The sequence below is a fragment of the Aotus nancymaae genome, unplaced genomic scaffold, assembly GCF_030222135.1.
Source record: "Aotus nancymaae isolate 86718 unplaced genomic scaffold, 86718_ANA_hifiasm-v0.15.2.pri h1tg000030l, whole genome shotgun sequence".
Classification (NCBI taxonomy): Eukaryota; Metazoa; Chordata; class Mammalia; order Primates; family Aotidae; genus Aotus; species Aotus nancymaae.
In genome coordinates, this window is record NW_026988443.1 from 13,630,246 (window position 1) to 13,649,277 (window position 19,032).

The 19,032-nt window shown below is 40.5% G+C and overlaps 2 pseudogenes; both read right to left on the bottom strand.

Moving 5' to 3' along the window:
- Window positions 1-6,440: 6,440 nt before the first annotated feature.
- Window positions 6,441-6,537, bottom strand: LOC135277363 (U6 spliceosomal RNA; annotated as a pseudogene).
- A 6,317-nt stretch (window positions 6,538-12,854) lies between these two features.
- Window positions 12,855-12,955, bottom strand: LOC135277301 (U6 spliceosomal RNA; annotated as a pseudogene).
- Between the last annotated feature and the right edge of the window lie 6,077 nt (window positions 12,956-19,032).

Consider the following 19,032-nt stretch of genomic DNA (forward strand, 5'->3'; position numbering starts at 1 on the left):
TTTGAGGTGGAGAGAATATCTGAACCGAAGAGTAAAGGCACTCCAGGCAGAGGGAACTGCATGAATGAACTCGAGGAGTGAGAATGCCAGAAATTCAGCATTTCCAGAGGCGTAGGCAGAGGATTAGGCCAAAGCTGCAGTCAGGAACCCAGTTAGAAGCAAAGATTTCGGCTCTCTCCTGCAGGCTGCAGGGACCATTGAAGGTTTTAAGGAGAAAATAGTCAGGTTTGCATTTCAATTGCTTACTCTTTGTGTATTGTGCAGACTTGGATATATAGGCATTTGGATAACTACGCTTTTTTGGTGTGCCTGAAATTGTTTAAAATAATAAAAACTGAATGTTGTTATATGTAAAAACTTTTTCTAATCACATCATTGCCATTTGTATCCATTTCCTATTATTGCAATAACAAATTATCACACACTTAGTGGTTTACAGCTACATAAATTTATTATCTTACAGTTCTAGGGGGCAGAAGTCTGAGATGAGTCTCACTGGGCTAAACTCATGGTGTCAGCAGAGCTGTGTTATTCTGGATAATCCATTTCCTTGCTGTTTCCAGCTTCTAGAGACTGCCTGCATTCCGTGAGTCATGCCCTTTCCTCTGTCTTCAAAGCCAGCAGTGTAGCAGCTCCAAACCCCTGACTTTTGCTCTTGCCTCCCTCTTTCACTTTGAAGAATCAATGTGAGTCCATCGGGCTGACCCAAAAGATCCAGCCTAATCTCTTCATCTCAAACTCAACTGATTAGTAACCTTGATACCATCTGCAACCTTAATTATCCTTTGACAGGTTACGTAATAGATTTCCAGGTTCGAGGAACTATGACTTGGACATCTTTGAGGGGAACTATTATTCTGCCTGTCACACCATTCATTCAACATTAAAAAAAATTTAATGGTGGCAAAAAGATGCATAACATAAAATGTACTATTTTAACCATTTTAAGAGTAGAGTTCAGTGGTATTAAGTGTATTCACATTGTTGTACAACCATCACCAACATCCATTTCCAGGACTTTTTAATCTTCCCAGCCTGAAACTCTGTACTCTTTAAAAAATAATTCCCCATCCTCTCCTCCACCTCCCATCCCCTAGCAACCATCACTCCACATACTATCTCTGAATTTAACTACTCTAGATGCCTCATTCAACACCTATTGAATAACTGCTATGGGCTAATCACCCTGCCACAAACTGGAGAATCACAGATGAAAAAAGACATGGTTCCCAGTCTCAAAAGATTTCTTCAAGATTGGAGGGAATGGCTGGGTGTGCTGGCTCATGCCTGTAATCCCAGCACTTTGGGAGGTCAAGGCAGGTGGATCACTTGAGACCAGGAGTTTGAGACCAGCCTGGCCAACATGATGAAACCTCATCTCTACTAAAACTACAAAAATTAACCAGGCATGGTGGTACATGCCTGTAATCCCAGCTACTCGGGAGGCTGAGGCAGGAGAATCACTTAAACCTGGGAGGCAGAGGTTGCAGTGAGCCAAGATCACACCATGGCACTGTAGCCTGGGTGACAAAGTGAGACTCAGTCTCAAAAAAAAAAAAAAAAAAAAGCAGAAGAGAAAACAACACCAAAGTTATGCATGCACAGAGGAAAAGCCATGTGAGGACACAGTGAAAGGGCAGCCATCTGCAAGCCTCAAAAAAAAAAAAAAAAAAAAAAAAAAAAGACTTAGGGGGAAATGCATAGACTTAAAATGCAGTTTCACCCTTTACCTACAGATCTCAGTCCCAGCTTCTTGCAAGCCTTCACGGTCCTGCACAGCCAGGTCTTGATTTATCTCTCTAGCTGTGTGGACTTGTGCTTGTGTCAAGTACAGTTTCAGGTCCTGAGGATAGAAGCATAAATGAATTGTGGTTTTGGCCTCATTATTTGCATCCTGAATCGTCCTTTCTTGGATTCACTTTAATTATGCTTTTTGATAAAGTATTTTCTTGGGTAATTATTCCTAGAGAAACTATGGAGCACAAAATTTATGAGTATCAGACTATTGAAGCATTTCTGTATTTTGACCTCACACTTGATTGCTATTTTTCCAGTTATAGATTTCTAAGTTCAAAATAATTTTCCCCCAAAACTTTGAATATATTGCACTATCTTCTAACATTCTGAGTTTCTGATAAGAAAGCTGATAACAGGGCCAGGTGTGGTAGCTCACTCCTGTAATCCCAACACCTTGGGAGCCCTAGGCAGGTGAATCTTGAACTCACTAATTAGGGACTGGCCCAGACAACATAGTAAGACCTTGGTCTCTATGAAAAATACAAAAAAATGGCAAGATATGGTGGCTCACACTTGTAATCCCAGCAGTTTGGGAGGCAAAGGTGGGCAGATCACGAGGTCAAGAAATTGAGATCATCCTGGCCACCATGGTGAAACCCCATTTCTACTAAAAATACAAAAATTAGCCTGGTGGCATGCACCTGTAATCCCAGCTACTCAAGAGGCTGAGGTAGGAGAATCACTTGAACCCAGGAGGCAGAGGTTGCAGTGAGCTGAGATTGTGCCACTGTACTCCAGCCTGGTGACAGAGCAAGACTCCATCTCAAAAAAAGAAGAAAAAAGAAAAGAAAGAAAAATACAAAAAATTAGCTGGGCGTGGTGGCACACACCTGTGGTCCCAGCTACTTAGGAGGCTGAGGTAGACAGATTGCTTAAGCCTGGGAGGTAGAGGTTGCAGTGAGCCGAGATGATGCCACTGCACTTCAGCCTAGGTGACACAGAGTGAAACCCTGTCTAAAAAAAAAAAAAATGATATTGATTCAATTCTTAAGAGTTCTTTTGTCAGTAACCCGTTCATCCTCTCTGGAAATGCTTAGGGTTGGAAATGTTTAGGGTTTTCTTTTTATTCTTGGATTTACAAATTGCAAGCATAATGTGTCTGGGTGTAGATATTCTTTTCATTTATTCTGCATAGAGCTGAGTGAGCCATTTTAATCTAAGAGTTTATTTCTTCAGTCCAAAGTAATTTTCTTGTATTATTTCTTTTATCACTTCTTCCTCTCCATTCTCTCTGGTCCCTCCTAGCCATTAATTGGAGGTTGATATCTCTGTATCCATTTAACATGTCTCAACTTTTCTGTCATAGGATCTATCTTTCTGTACTTTTGTAAGACACTCTGGGAAAATCCCTCAACTTCTAGCTCATTTTCAGCTGAGTCTATTCTGCTATGCACCCTACCTATTAAGTTGTGGAGTATTTATTTTATGGTGGTAATATTTTTAATTTCCAAAAACAGAGTGGTTTATTTATTAGTGGTTTATTCTCTCTGATAATATTAATTATAATTGTTTCTGATTGCTTTATGAATTCTGTTTTTTGGATGCTCATTTTTCTGTTTGTTGAGTTTGGTGCTTTTGTGTGTGTGTGTTGTGTTTCTCAAACTGTTGATGATTCTTAGCTATCTATTAATCCTTACAATTGGAAGCTGTATTGAATATCTGTCCATATCAGTCCATCCATCCATCTACTTCTCTATCATTTATCTACTTTGTAGTTCAAAATTAAATCTTGGGTCTCCTAATGACAGACTACTAAATGAAGAAAGGATAGTATGTTTGCCTTCTGAGTGAAAGGAACTCTCAGGGTCATTGTAACTTACCTGAAATGCCTCCCTTCTTCCTTGGTCCCAGTTTCAGAAGTCCCATTTCAGAAAGTTCTACTCAAGGCTTTATCCTGGTGGCAGGGATGGAGGAGGCAATGACATAACTGCTGAGTCAGCATATGTGTGAGAAGATCTTTCTTTTTGGGGGGATGGAGTCTCACTCTGTCGCCAGGCTTAAGTGCAGTGGCACAATCTCGGCTCACCACAATCTCTACCTTCCAGACTCAAGGGATTCTCCTGCCTCAGCTTCCCAAGCAGTTGGGATTACAGATACACGCCACCACGCCTAGCTAATTTTTGTATTTTTAGTAGAGATGAGGTTTTACCATGTTGGCCAAGATGGTCTCGATTTCTTGACCTTGTGATCTGCCCACCTCACCCTCCCAAAGTACTGGGATTGCAGGCATGAGCCACTGCACCCGGCCTGAGAAGATCTTATTCTTTTATTTTTTCTTAACTTTTTATTAAAATGTAGCATCTATCAGAAAGTTGCTCAGAGTTAACACATCCTTATAGCCAGCACCAAGATCAGGAAACAGAACAACTAGAGGCCCTGCATCCCCTTCCAGTCACTGCACCTTCAAGGGTAATCACTGCCCTAACTTCTATTACTGTAGATTTATTAAACATTATTGTATTAAAATATTATCTCTACTTTATTAAAATATTATCCATGTAATTATTAATCTTTCATGTCTGACTTCTTTCATGTAGCATGTTTGTGAGATTAATCCACCTTGTTCTGTGTGGTTGTGGTTTCGTCATGCTTGTTGATGTACAGCATTCCATTTTATGAACACATATTTATCTATTCCCATTCCTGTTGATGTACATTTGGGTAGTTTTCACTTGAGGCTATTGTTAGTAGTACTTACTCATATCTTTTGATGAACATATGTATGGGCTTCTTTTGGAAAGAGAATTGTTGGGTCATAGGGTAGATATATGCTGGCTTTAGAAGATAGGGCCAACAGTTTTCCACCGTGGTTGGACAATTTTACACTTTTGTGAGGGGGTTCCACTTGATTCACAGCCTTGCCAACGCTTTTCTGTCCTTTTCATTTTAGCCATTGTGGTGGGTGGTATTGCATTTGGGTTTTAATTTAAATTTTCTTCATGACTAATGAAATAGGAGGCATTTTTATGAGTTAAATTTTCTATGGTTTTTTTTTTTCTCAGCTTTTTATTATGAAAATCTTCATGCAGAAAAGTTGAAAGGCTGGCATAATGAACGTGCATATACTTAGTATCTAGATTTAAACAATTGTTAGCCTTTTGCTATATTTGTTTCATGTGTGTGTATATATATATATATATAATTGTTTTGCTGATCCATTGTAAAGTAAGTTGCAATCATAATGACACTGACTCATAAGTACACCAGTATCTCCTAGAAATAGATATTTTCTACATAACCATAAAACTATGATCATATATAACACAATTGACAATAATTTACTAAGAATACTATGTAATGGTCTATGTGCAAGTCCCTCCACTTGTCCCCAAAGTACCCGTAATCTACTTTTCTGAACCAGAAGCCAATCAAGGCAAAATCCTTGCATTTGATTGTTATAGTGCTTTAAAGAGATCCCTCATCTTCCCCACCTCCCACCCATCACATTGATGTTTTGGAGGACCAAATTCTATTCCAGTTCTCTATATAAATTTTTTTTTAAACTTCAAAACCTTAGTGGCTTGAAACAATTATTATATTTTATAATTTTGTAGGTTATAATCAGGCAAGGCCCAGTCAAGCAATTCTTCTGTTTCACATAACATTGACAAGGTCATTTGGTGGTATCCATATGAACTTGTCTGGAGGTTCCAAGATGGCTTCTGCATGCTCATGTCCAGGACATTGCTTGGGATGGCAGGAAGGCTGTGATCAGCTGGGACTGCCCACCAGAGAATGTCCATGTAGACTCTCTGCATGGCCTCAGAGTGGTCAGTTTCCTTACATCCTGACTCCTGGCTCTGAGGACAAGTGTTTTGGGGACCAGAACAAGAGCCACATCTCCTTTTATGACCCAGCATTAGGAGTCACGCAGCGTCACTTCCATCAGGCTCTGTTGTTTGAAGCAGTCACAAAGCCCACCCACATGCAAAGAATTTGCAGCTATGTTTACAAAGCTGCAATGAGCTGTTCTTCAGTCACGAATAATTTGCCTTTCCCTCACATGCAAAACACACACCCTTTTCCAAGTCTCTTCCAGACTCTCATCCCATTAAGACACCAGGCTCAGACTGTTTGAGATCCTCCCTTCTTTATCGTGGGCTCCCTGTGAGGCTGCTGTAGAAGTCTTAGAAGTGTTATTGTCTAGCTGATATGGGCTAGGAAGTATGCCCTTTGGATTCTTCAGGAATTTTGTGTGTAACTGAGAAGACACACAAAAAGCACCATTTTAAGTCTTTCTGAGGCCATTAACAAGGATCTTACAGTTATGCACTGGATTTCCTGAGAGTATTTTCCTAGTATTACTCATGTAGAATGTTCTCCATTCTGATTTAGTCTGCTTGTTTTCTGTTGGTGTCATTTAACTTTTTTCAAATCTCCTTCCCTCACCTCCATATTTCCTACAAAATTGGATCTAGAGGCTTGATTTGATTAAGGTTGAATATTTTGGCAAGAATACTTTGTAGGTGATTTTGAATATATTATATTGCATGATATCTATAGGTATATCATGTCAGGTTGTCCTACTATTAATATGTTAGGTTCCATCACTTGCATATGGGGGTGACCCCCAGATCTCTCCATTGTAAAAATGTACGTTTTCTTCCTTGTGATTTTCATGGAATTTGTGGGATCATACTATGAAAAATATGAAATGCTTCAAAACTTCATGTCATCCTTGTGCAGGGACCATGCTAATCATCTTGGCATTCTTCCAATTTTAGTCAGTGCTATGGAAGCATGTCCTGCCCTGGCTTTCATGAATTTGTAACTGTAATAGGTTCTTTGCCTGATGCATGTGGCAAGTCAATATGCTAAAACATTGGGTTGCAGTAGAGAAAGAGTTTTAATCTTAGGGCCGCCAAGTAAGAAGACAGGAGAAAACCTCAAATCTGTCTCCCAGAGGAGTTTGGGGCTAGGGATGTTAAGGGTTTCAGAATGGGCCAAAGTGTGGAGATGGTTGGTTTGTCAGCAAGTCCAGGGTGACATCATGAGACAGGGAGTAAAGAAGCTGTATCCGTACATTGGTTTTGTTCCTCTGTGGGGTCTTTAAACTGGTTGGCATCAGCTACTCCACTACATTAAGGATCTGCTTAAGCCATTCTTAAACAAAACTCTTATGATTCTAACATCAGAAATCCCATCTATAGAAACAATGGTGATACAAATGGTTAATATCTAGTGCTACATGAATTTTGGTTACAAGGAAGTGGGTCAAATTGCAGCCTGACTAGTGCTTAATTATAACTGTATTTCTGTCCAGAATTCTTGTTAACCCTGTGAGGACAGCTTCAAATACAGCTCTTCCATCTCTTGTGCCAGCACCTGCTCCTGCTCCAGATGCCTGTTGACTTAGGTTTAGAATATCCCTGAACTGCCTTCACTTCCTTGGTATTCATTTTGCCTACATTTGACCAAGCTGTGTTTGTCTTTGCTCCAGATTTGATTTGCTGTCAATCAGATCTCATCTGTTTTCTATCCTCTAGGAATTCCTGTATACTTCTGGTCTTCTGGTGGCCCTCTTTATTGTGTTCATGTGTTTTTGTGGGTTTCATGTGTTTTTGTGGGTTTCATGTGTACATATGAAATACAGAGAGACAGAATGTATTGTGTAAGGAGATTTGAGGCAGGAAGTAGGGTGGTAATGTGTGTGCTTGTGTTCAGTCAGATATCTCCAGCCAATCTTTGCTCTTGAGAAACTATATCTCAGGGCAGAAATGAGTATGTGTCACATGTATCAAATCATTACACTGTATCCCATAAGTATATACCATTATTATTTGTCAATTAAAAATTTTAAAAGGGCCAGATGCAGTGGCTCATGCCTGTAATCCCAGCACTTTGGGAGGCCGAGGTAGTGGATTATTTGAGGTCAGGAGTTCAAGACCAGCCTGGCCAACATGGTGAAACCCTGTCTCTACTAAAAATACAGAAAAATTAGCTGGGTATGGTGGTGTGTGCCTGTAGTCCGAGCTACTTGAAAGGGTGAGGCAGGAGAATGGCTTGAACCTGGGAGGTTGAGGTTGCAGTGAACTGAGATTGAGCCACGGCACTCCAGCCAGGCAATGAAGCAAGACTTCGACTCAAAAAAATTTTTTAATTTAATTTAATTTAAATTTAAAAAATAAGTATTAGGGGATGAAGATAGAAACCAGGTTGTTATGGGTTGTATTATGTTCTCCCCAAATTCATAGTTTGAAGCCCTAATTCCCAATGACTATATTTGGAGACATCCTCCTTAAAAAAGTGATTAAGATTAAATGACATCATAAGGGTTGAGCCCTAATCCAACGTGACTAGTGTCTTATAAGAAGAGAAAGAGACACCAAGGATGTACATGCACAGAGGAAAGGCTATGTGAAGACAGAGCAAGAAGGTGGCCGTCGGCAAGCCAAGGTGAGAGGGCTTACCAGAAACCAAACCTGTGACCACCTTGATAATGGACTTCCAGCCTCCAGAACTATGAGAAAACTAATTTCTGTTATTAAGCCACTTAGTCCATGGTACTTTGTTATGTGACTCTAGCAGACTAATACACATAACATGAAAGACATGACCCCCAGGAAGTAACTTCTCCAGGAATTTAGAATTTATTCTGTTACCAGTGGGAAGCCATTTGGGTCATAAGCAGGGGAGTAACGGGATCACTGTGAGAGTTATCCAAAGGAACCACTGTGAGAGTTATCCAAAAGAACTCCAGAGCGAGGAGACAGCAGAGGCAGGAACACCAATTATGAAGCATTTTAAGTATATGGGTGAGAAATGATGAGGGCTTGAATAAAGACAGTTGGGAAGGTAATATAATAACAAGAAGGTAGAATCAACAGAATTTGTTGACTGGTTGGATGTGGGGAGATAAGAGAGTAAGAAATGCCAAATTCTTCCCAGGCTCCTGAATTGCAGGTAGTAACTGCAATGAACATTTATTTGTTTTCTACCCATCTTTCTTCTTCCTAAGGGCTTCCAGATTGTCACTCAAGACAATCTCCCAACCTCTCCTGTTGTGGAACCCATGTGCTTTGGAGAAATTGAACTCTGTCTTAGCTTTAGAGGTGGGCTTGGACTGACTGACACTAATTAGCACATTCCATGGCTCTCTCTCTAGTTTTCGGTTCAGGAGTGACAATGTGATCTAAACCTACCAACCAGTGAATGCCAGAACTCTTGATTGGAATACTGGGACTGAAGTGCCCTTTCCCACCTGATAAGAATAAGGAGGTGGATAGCCTGATTTAACTGGCAACCATCTTGTGACCCCAGGCCCCAGGAAAATGAGCCATAGACTGGAACTGACCGTATGCAGACCAAAGCAAGGATAGATCCCCAGTGGTATCCTCAGGCTGTTGTTATCAACCAACCATGAAGTCCTTGACTCTCCTGTTATAAAGCCAAGAAACACCCTTATTGTTTAAGCCAGTTCAAACTGGATTTTTATGTTACTTGTCATATAAAGACACAGGTTAGTTGCCACTTCAGCATAGTAGGCAGCACATCAGTCTCATAAAGATACAGGTCATTGGGTAGATGGTGGAGCCATTAACCAGGAACTGCAAAGCCAAAAGAGGGACTGGTTTGAAAGGAGAGATGCTTTGTCCTGAACTTGCACAATCCCACATCTCTGCTTGATGTTGATCCTTGGGCTTGGAAAGTCCTACTCATACTCCAAGGCCCTATTTGATGGCCCTTCCTCTAAAACATCGTAAACTCCTCTTATATCCAATTCAGAATTCACCATGCCTTCTGAACCCTCATACATTTTGGACATGGCTGTATCATTGCTATTTTTTTTTAAGTCTTGCTCTGTTGCCCGGGCTGAAGTGCAGTGGTGTGGCACGTTCACGACTCATTGCAGCCTCAACCTCCTGGGTTCAAGTAGTCCTCTCACCTCAACCTCCTGAGTGGCTGCTATGATAGGTATGCACCACCACACTTGGATAATTTTTTTAAATTATTTTTACAGATGGGGTCTTGCTATGTTGCCTAGTTTGGTCTCAAACTCCTGGGCTCAAGTGGTCCTCGTGCCTCAGCCTCCCAAAGTGCTGGGATTACAAGCATGAGTCACCACACCTACCAATTTATCACCTCATGTTACCATGTCCTCCCCTGGGTGCTGACTGACCTTCCTGACAATCCAGAACACATCATACTCATCTTTATGTCCAGGTCTGCCGCCCCAATGCATCTAATAGGCACCTAAACATCTTGATGAGTAAATGAAACCTGTTTCCTCCATTTTCTCCTCACATTAATGAATCTGCTCACCACCACACTCACTTTGACCTGACAGAAACCAGCTATCAGACCAGGGAATAACTTATCAAATTACCAGAAAAATCTGAAAATATAGGAATGATAGGAAAGGGTAACTTTGTGGAATTGAAAACACAGAAAAAGAAAACTTAGATTAACTAATACCTCTATAATAATGATGCAATATGGTTACATATGTTGGCTTTAGTAGCCAGAGCCAACAGTTTTCCACAGTGGTTGGACCATTATACGCTTCTGTGAGGGGGTTCCACTTGATTCACAGCCTTGCCAACGCTTTTCTGTCCTTTTCGTTTTAGCCATTCTGGTGGGTGGTACTGCATTTGGGTTTTAATTTACATTGTCTTCCTGACTACTGAAGTTGGAAACGTTTTTATGAGTTAATTTTGTCTGATCTTTTTATCTCCGTTTTTTATTTTTTTTATATTTATCTCAGTTTTTTATTATGAAAATCTTCACACACATAAAAGTTGAAAGGCTGGCATAATGAACATGCATATACTTAGTACCTAGATTCAAACAGTTGTTAGCTTTTTGCTATATTTGCTTTGTGTGTGTGTGTGTGTGTGTGTGTGTGTGTATAATTGTTTTTCTGATCCATTGTAGAGTAAGTTGCAATCATAATGACACTTGACCTATACACCAGTAGGTCCTACAAATAGACGTTTTTCTACGTAATCATAAAACCATGATCAAATCGGCACAATTGATTCGGTTTGGTTCTATGTCCTTCACGCCAACTCTCATCTTGAATTATAATCCCCGTGTGTTGAGGGAGGGAGGTGATTGGATCCTGGGGGCAGTTTCCACCATGTTGTTCTCGTGATAGTGAGTGAGTTCTCACAAGATCTGATGGTTTAAAAAGTGGCAGTTTTTTCCTTTTCTCTTCTCCCTCCTGCCACCTTGGGAAGAAGGTGGCTGTTTCCCCTTCCGCCATGATTGTAAGTTTCCTGAGGCCTTCCCAGCCATGCAAAACTGTGAGTTAATTAAACCTCTGTCCTTTATAAATTGCCCAGTCTCAGGGAAGTTCTTTATAGCAGCGTGAAAACAGACTAATACACAATTAACAATAATTTCTTAAAAATATTATGTAATGGTCTGTGTGCAAGTCTCCACAGTTGTCCCCAAAGTACCCATAATCTACTTTTTTGAACCAGAAGCCAATCAAGGACAAATCCTTGCATTTGATTGTTACAGTGCTTCAGACAGATCCCTCATCTTCCCCACCTCCCATCCATGACATTGACTTTTTGGAGAGCCAAATTCTGTTCTAGACATCTATATAAAGATTTAAGAAAAAAAATCCAAAACTTCATTGGCCTAAAACAATTATTTTATAATACTTTACAATTTTGTGGATCATGACTTCAGGCAGGGCCTAGTCAAGAAATTCTTCTGTTTCACATAACATTGACAAGGTCACTTGGTGGTATTCGCTTGTCATATGGACTGGTCTGGAGGCTCCAAGATGGTTTCTGCACACTCACATCCAAGACCTTGGTTGGGGTGGCAAGAAGGCTGTGATCGGCTAGGACTGCCCACCGGAGCATGACCATGTAGCCTCTCTGGCTAGCATGGCCTCAGAGTGGTCAGTTTCCTTACATCCTGACTCCTGGCTCTGAGGAGGTGTGTTTTGGGCAACAGGAAGGAAGCTGCATTACCTTTTATGACCCAGCATCAGGAGTCACACAGCGTCACTTCCATCAGGCTCTGTTGTCGCTCCCATTATGCTCTGTGACAAAGCCCACCTAGATTCGGAGAATTTGCAGCTATGTTTTCATTCTTGTTTTTGTTTGTTTGTTTGTTTTTCTGTCACTCAGGCTGGAATGCAGTGGCATAATCATAGCTCACTGTAGCCTCAACCTTCAGGGGTCAGGTGATCCTCCCACCTCAGCCTCCCAAGTAGTTGGGACTACAGGCACATGCCACCAGGCCTGGCTAATTTTTGAATTTTTTGTAGAGACAGGGTCTCACCGTGTTGCCCAGGCTGGTCTCGAACTCCTGGGCTCAAGCAATCCTCCCACCTCAGCCTCACAACGTGCTAAGATGATTAGGCATGAGCCACCAAATCCAGTCTGTTTTTAAAACTGCCATGGTCTTCCCTCTGCCTACAAATAATTTGCCTTTCTCTCACAGGCAAAATATGCATGCCTTTCAAAGACTCCACCAAAGTCTCATCTCACTGTGACATCAGGCCAGGCTCTTTGAGATCTGCCTTTCCTGGGCTCCCTGTGAAGCTGCTGTACCACTACAACCTCAGAATCCTAGAAGCATTGCTGTCTAGCTGAGAGGCCCTAGGAGGCATGCCCTTTAGATTCTTAGCTCTTTGTGTAACTAAGAGGGTGCAAAGCACCATCCTAAGTCTTTCCGAGGTCATTGACAAGGGTCTTACAGTATGTAAGAATACAGTACATAATACATAAAACAATATTTTACTAGCATTGCCCTTGTAAAATATTCCACATTCTCATTTTGTCTGCTTGTTTCCTCTTGGTGACATTGAACTTCTTCTCAAATCCCTCTCCCTTACCTTCATATTCCATGCAAAATTAGATTTTGTTGCTTAACTGGATTCAGGTTAAATATTTAGACACAAATACTTAATAGGTGATTCAATGTACATACTGCATGATAGCTATAGGTACCTCATGTCAGGTCACTCTGTTATTAACGGGTTAGGTTTCATCATTTTCATATAGTGATGACCCCAGATCTCTTCTTTGTAAAAATGTACATTTTCATCTTTGTGATCTTTGTGATTTGCATGGGATTTGTGGGGTGGTACTATGAACAACGCAAAATGCCTCACAAATTCATGTCATTCTAGTACAGGGGCCATGCTGACCATCGTGGTATCCTTCCCATTTTAGTTTGTACTGTGGAAGCAAGTCCTGACCCGGCTCTTGTGAATACAGTTCTTCCATTTCTTGTGCCAGCACCTGCTCCTGCTCCAGGTGTCTGTTGACTGAGCTGGGAAGATCCCTAAACCGCTTTCACTTCCTTGGTAGTCCTTTGCCTACCTTTGGTTAAGCTGTGTTCGTCTTTGCTCCAGGTTTGCTGTCAATCAGATCCTGTCTGCTTTTTATCCTCCAGGAATTCCTGTATACTTCTGGTCTTCTGGTGGCCTCTTTATTGTGTTCATGTGTTTTTGTGGGTTTCATGTGTACATCTGAAATACAGAGAGACAGAATATATTGTGTAAGGAGATTTGAGGCAGGAAGTAGGGAGGTAATGTGTGTGCTTGTGTTCAGTCAGATATCTCTAGCCAACCTTTGCTCTTGGGAAACTGTATCTCAGGACAACAATGAGGAAATATCACATGTATCAAGTCATCACATTCTACTATATATATATATACATACATATATATATACACACACATACATATATATGTATGTATGTGTATGTATAATGATATATATATATACACACACATACATACATATATATGTATGTGTGTGTATATATATATATCATTATCATTTGCAAATTAAAAATTCAAAAATAAACTTTAAAAAAGTTTCAGAACATGAAGATACAGACCGGATTGTTATGGACTGTGTTTTGTGTCCCCTCAACACTTACAGTTTGAAGCCCTAACCTTTAACGTGACTACATTTGGAGGCAGAATCCTTTAAAAGAGTAATTAAGGTTAAATGAGACCATAAGGGTGGAGCTCCAATCCAATGTGACTGGTGTCTTATAAGACGAGAAAGAACCCAAGGATGCACGTGTGCAGAGGAACAGCCATGTGAGCACGCGGTGAGACAACAGCCATCTGCATGCAAGGAGAGAGGCCTCGGAGAAACCAGCCCTGCCTGATGAAGCTGAATTAACAGGTACCTCTCTTATAATGATGCAATCGCTACTTCTTTGAAAGTTAAGAGGGACACACACACACACACATGCAATATCTCCCAATATATAAGATGGGTTAACAATTTCTGTTAGTGCTGCTGAAGACTGTGGGAAGAATCTAAAACTGGTACCACCCACACACAAGGTCGCATCGTGCCCATCAATTTATTTTGATCTCATGGAAGGCGTTTTGGAGCAGTGCTCAAGAAATAGCTCAACCAAAAGAACATTTAAATTATGTAAAAATGAACTCCAATGATTTAGATCTATTAATCTTACATAGTAAGACTTCAAACATAGTACTGTAATTTCAAAACACACAAAAAACCTGTAATAATTTGATCTCATAGGAGATACATTCTACCTAATTTTTTGCAGAAAAAAACTTGGAGAACAATACCTGATCACCTTCAAGTATATTTGGTAACTGGACCTGAAGAGGAGACAAGTGTAGCCAAGCCTAGACCAAGGATGATCATCGGTAATGACAGCTATTTAACAAATGTTCATGGAGTGCTTGCTATGTGCCAGGTGTTCTCTGAGGTGCTGAGGATGCAGCCCCAAACAGACATATGAATAATGATGATAAGAAGGACATTTATTCTTATTGGGCTAGGCCCTGAGCTCAGTACTTTGTATACAGTTGACCCTTGAATAACACGGGTTGGTTTGAACTGCATGAGTCCCTACTCATACGTGAACTTTGTTTCAATAAAAGTTATACCGTGTGTTTCTGAGTCTCCTGCCTCCTTTTGCAGGTCCTCCACTTCTTCCACCTTGGTTACCCCTGAGACAGCAAGACCACCCCTTCCTCTTCCTCCTCCTCCTCAGCCTGCACAACATGAAGACGATGAGGATGAAGACCTTTATCATGACTCATTTCTACTCAATGAATAGTAAATGTATTTTCTCTTCCTTATGGTTTTCTTAACATTTTCTTTTATTTGGCTTACTTTATTGTAAGAATACAGCATATAATTCATATAACATGCAAAATATCTGCTAATCAACTGTGATTAATAGTTAACAGTTGATTAACAATCAACTGTTCGATAAGGCTTCTGTATATAATACATATTAACAATTAATCAATTGTTCGATAAGGCTTCTGTATATAATACATATAACAGGCAAAATATCTGCTAATCAACTGTTATCAGTAAGGCTTCTGATCAACAGCAGGCCAGTAGTAGCTAAGTTTGGGAAGTCAAAAGTTGTATGTAAGCCAGGTACGGTGGCTCACACCTATAATCCCAGCACTTTGGGAGGCCAAGGTAGGAGGATTGCTTGAGGTCAGGAGTTCAAGACCAGCCTGGGCAACATAGCAAGATCCCACCTCTATAAAAATGTTTAAAATGGGGCCGGGCGCGGTGGCTCACGCCTGTAATCCCAGCACTTTGGGAGGCCAAGGCAGGTGGATCACGAGGTCAAGAGATCGAGACCATCCTGGTCAACATGGTGAAACCCCGTCTCTACTAAAAATACAAAAAATTAGCTGGGCATGGTGGCACGCACCTGTAATCCCAGCTACTCAGAAGGCTGAGGCAGGAGAATTGCCTGAACCCAGGAGGCGGAGGTTGCGGTGAGCCAAGATCGCGCCATTGCACTCCAGCCTGGGTAACAAGAGTGAAACTCCGTCTCAAAAAAAAAAAAAAAAAAAATAAGTTTAAAATAAAAAAATTTTAATTTAAAATGTTATATGTAGATTTTTGACTGTGTAGGGGCCAGTGCCCTAATCTCATTGTTCAAGGACCAACTGTGTATTAGCTCACCTGTCCCACCCGCACCACAGCTCTGTGAGCTACTATCATTATGTACATTTTACAGATGCAGAAGCTTCTGAGAGGTAACTCACCCAAGGTCACAAAGTCAATTAAAGAGGTGAAAATTGGGCCCTCCCAGGCCTGCTGGCTTCCTGAAGTAACACAGCAATTGAGTAGAAACGGCTGCTGGAAATGTTTCGTAAGTAGGGAACTAAGCCATTTAAAATTTTATTTGCTTAAGCATTCCTTTTTTACAGTTGATCTAAAGGTAAAATTCAGTATAGTTCTACCAAAACTCAACAAAATCTACATTACTGGAGTCCAGTCAAGGAACTTTCATCATAACATTAATTACTTAAGCTCATGGATCTACAGAATTATCTGTGACTAGCATGTACCTTGGCAAACTTTTTTTTTTTTTTTGAGATAGAGTCTTGCTGTGTCCCCCAGGCTGGAGTGCAGTGGCCCAATCTTGGCTCACTGCAACCTCCACCTACCGGGTTCAAGCAGTTCTACTGCCTCAGCCTCCCGAGTAGCTGGAGCTACAGGCACGCACCACCATGCCCAGCTAGTTTTTTGTATTTTTAGTAGAGATGGGGTTTCACCATGCTAACCAGGCTGGTCTTGAACTCCTGACCTCGTAATCTGCCCTCCTTAGCCTCCCAAAGTGCTGGGATTACAGGCGTGAGCCACTGCGCCCAGCCAGGCAAACTATTTTTTAACCACTTTAACCTAGTCTTCTCAGTGTTTTACTGCTGTATTTTGTAACCACTGTAATATCTGCATATCATCTGTACTATTACTTACTTAAAACTTTTACTCGATGTTTTAAAGGAAATTTAATATCACTGCTGTAAATAAAGAGACACTAAATCATTCAATAAATATTTACTAAATTCCTAATACACACTAGGCAGCGGGGATATAGTAGTGAAAAAGAGACTAAAAATATCCCCACCCTCATGGTGCTAATGTTCTAGTAGGGGTGACAGACAATAAACAAGATAAATGGCCGGGCAAGGTGGTTGGCACCTTGTCAGTGCGTTCGGAGGCCAAGGTGGGTGGATCACTTGAGGTCGAGAGTTTGAGACCACTCTGGCCAACATGGTGAAATCCCATCTCTACTAAAAATATATAAATTAGCCTGGTGTGGTGGTGTGCACCTGTAATCCTAGCTACAGCTGAGGTTGAGGCAGTAGAACTTCTTGAACCCGGTGGGTGGAGGTTGCCGTGAGCCAAGATTGTGCATTGTACTCCAGCCTGGGCAACAAGAGTAAAACTCCTTCTCAGAAGAAAAACAATAAAATAAAATAAACAAGATAAATAAGTAAAATATATAGTTGGAGACTGATCAATGCTGAAGAGAAAGGGGAGTGTCTTAGTCCATTTATTTTTAGTCTGTTACCAGCTATAACAGAATAGCTGAGACTGGGTAATTTCTAAAGAACAGAAATTTATTCTTTCATAATTCTGGAGGCTGGGAAGTCCAAGATCAAGGCACCAGCATCTGACAAAGACCTTCTTGCTGTCCTCACATGGTGGAAGTCAAAAGGGCCAACAGGGGGACAAATTCTGTGTCCTCACATGGCACGTGTAGAGAGAGCACCCACTCCCCAAAGCCCTCTTTATATGGCATTCATCCATTCATGATAGTAGAACCTCATGACCTAAACACTTCCCATAAGACTCACATCCCAACATTGTATTGGGGATTTAGTTTCCAACACGTGAATTTTGGTGGATACAGTCAAACTGTAGCAGGGGATATCAAGGGTGTGAGTTGTTAAAATTGTTGTTAAATAGTTAAAATTTTAGATAGGGTGGCCAGAGAAGACCTCATCAAGACAGTAACTTTTGAGTAAAGACCTGAAAGAGACAAGCCATGTGGAAATCCAAGAGAAACACAGTTCAGATAGTGGAACAGACAATGCAAAGCACTGAGGACCATGTGTGTCTGGGGTACTTAAGGAACAACAGGGAGGTCATGGGCAAAAGCAAGGGGGCTAGAGAGCTAATGCAAAAATCCAAGCAAGAGTTGATGGTGACTTAACCCAGAATGAGAAATGGTCAGATTCTAGAAATATGAATGTTAAATCAACATTTGCTGATGGGCCAGTTAGCTGATGAGCCGTTACAAAGTGTAAGGGTTGGGGGAGAAGATGAAGGAAAATCCCCAAATTTTGGCCTGAGCAGGCAACTGGAAGGATGGTGCCCAATACATTTATTTTTTCTTTCTTTCTTTTTCTTTCAATGAACCATGTGTACAGTTTTTCATATTTCTTTTTTCTTTCTTTTTCTCCCCACTCCCAGATTGGCATTTCTGTCACTTGCCCCACAATCTTCCCACTCAATGAAAGAAATTTAGAAAGCAGTGGTTTTCAAAAGAACAGATTTAAAGCTGCTTCAAGTTTTGCTCATCTAAAGCCTGTGTGTTCTTTGGAGGCTGTGACTTTCGAGGGCAACTCTTAAAAGCTAAAGCGGCCCCTGCCCTGTTCACTAAAACACTTGTTCTAAGTTCTAAAACACTGCAGTCGTATGATTTCAAAATCTTGAAAGGATTACAGTGAAAAAGTTATTCTATTTTCAAGGATCCAGTAGATACTTTTCAGAATACTGAAAGTTCATATATTGTAAACATACCAAATATACTCTGAATATTATCAATATACTGCAATTCTGTTCAGTATAATACTGGTACATTGATTGGTTGTCTGTGTGCTAAGGAACACAGCTTTCTCAGAGAAGAGAAATACTCCTGGCTCTTAGGATTTAAGCTATTAACTTATCTATGCTTGAAAACCACTTGCCACTTTTGTCAAATGAATTGATGCAGTTCAGCATCTAAGCTCAAACATTTGCTAATTTCGCCTTTTTCTGGTTTATTCACTTGTTTATTAGTCAAGGAGAGGACAGATTAAATACAGCAACAATAAATACACAATGAATAATAGTTTCATGATGAGCCAAGACATTAAATAAGACAAACAAGGCAATCTGATTTTATGTTCAACATTGGCCTGTTACTTTAGTATTAAAATAATAGTGGTATTTGAGTTTGGAGCCAGTATTCTGGTCTTTGTACAAAAATAATGCCTTTCTTTGGCATCAATAAATCATTATCCATCCATCTTAATTGTATCGGCATAAAAAATAGCTTACTGTCCTTGGCAGTAAATAACATTGCCTTCAATCAGACAAATTATATTTCTATCCCAAACTACATCCAGTACCATGTCATCAGAGAAATTCTAAATTATCACTGCAGATTGTGTTTTTACATGGGATTGTATCACAAACTGAACACTTAAAATATGAAAAAGGAAAAACCCTTCATATAACTGCCTCT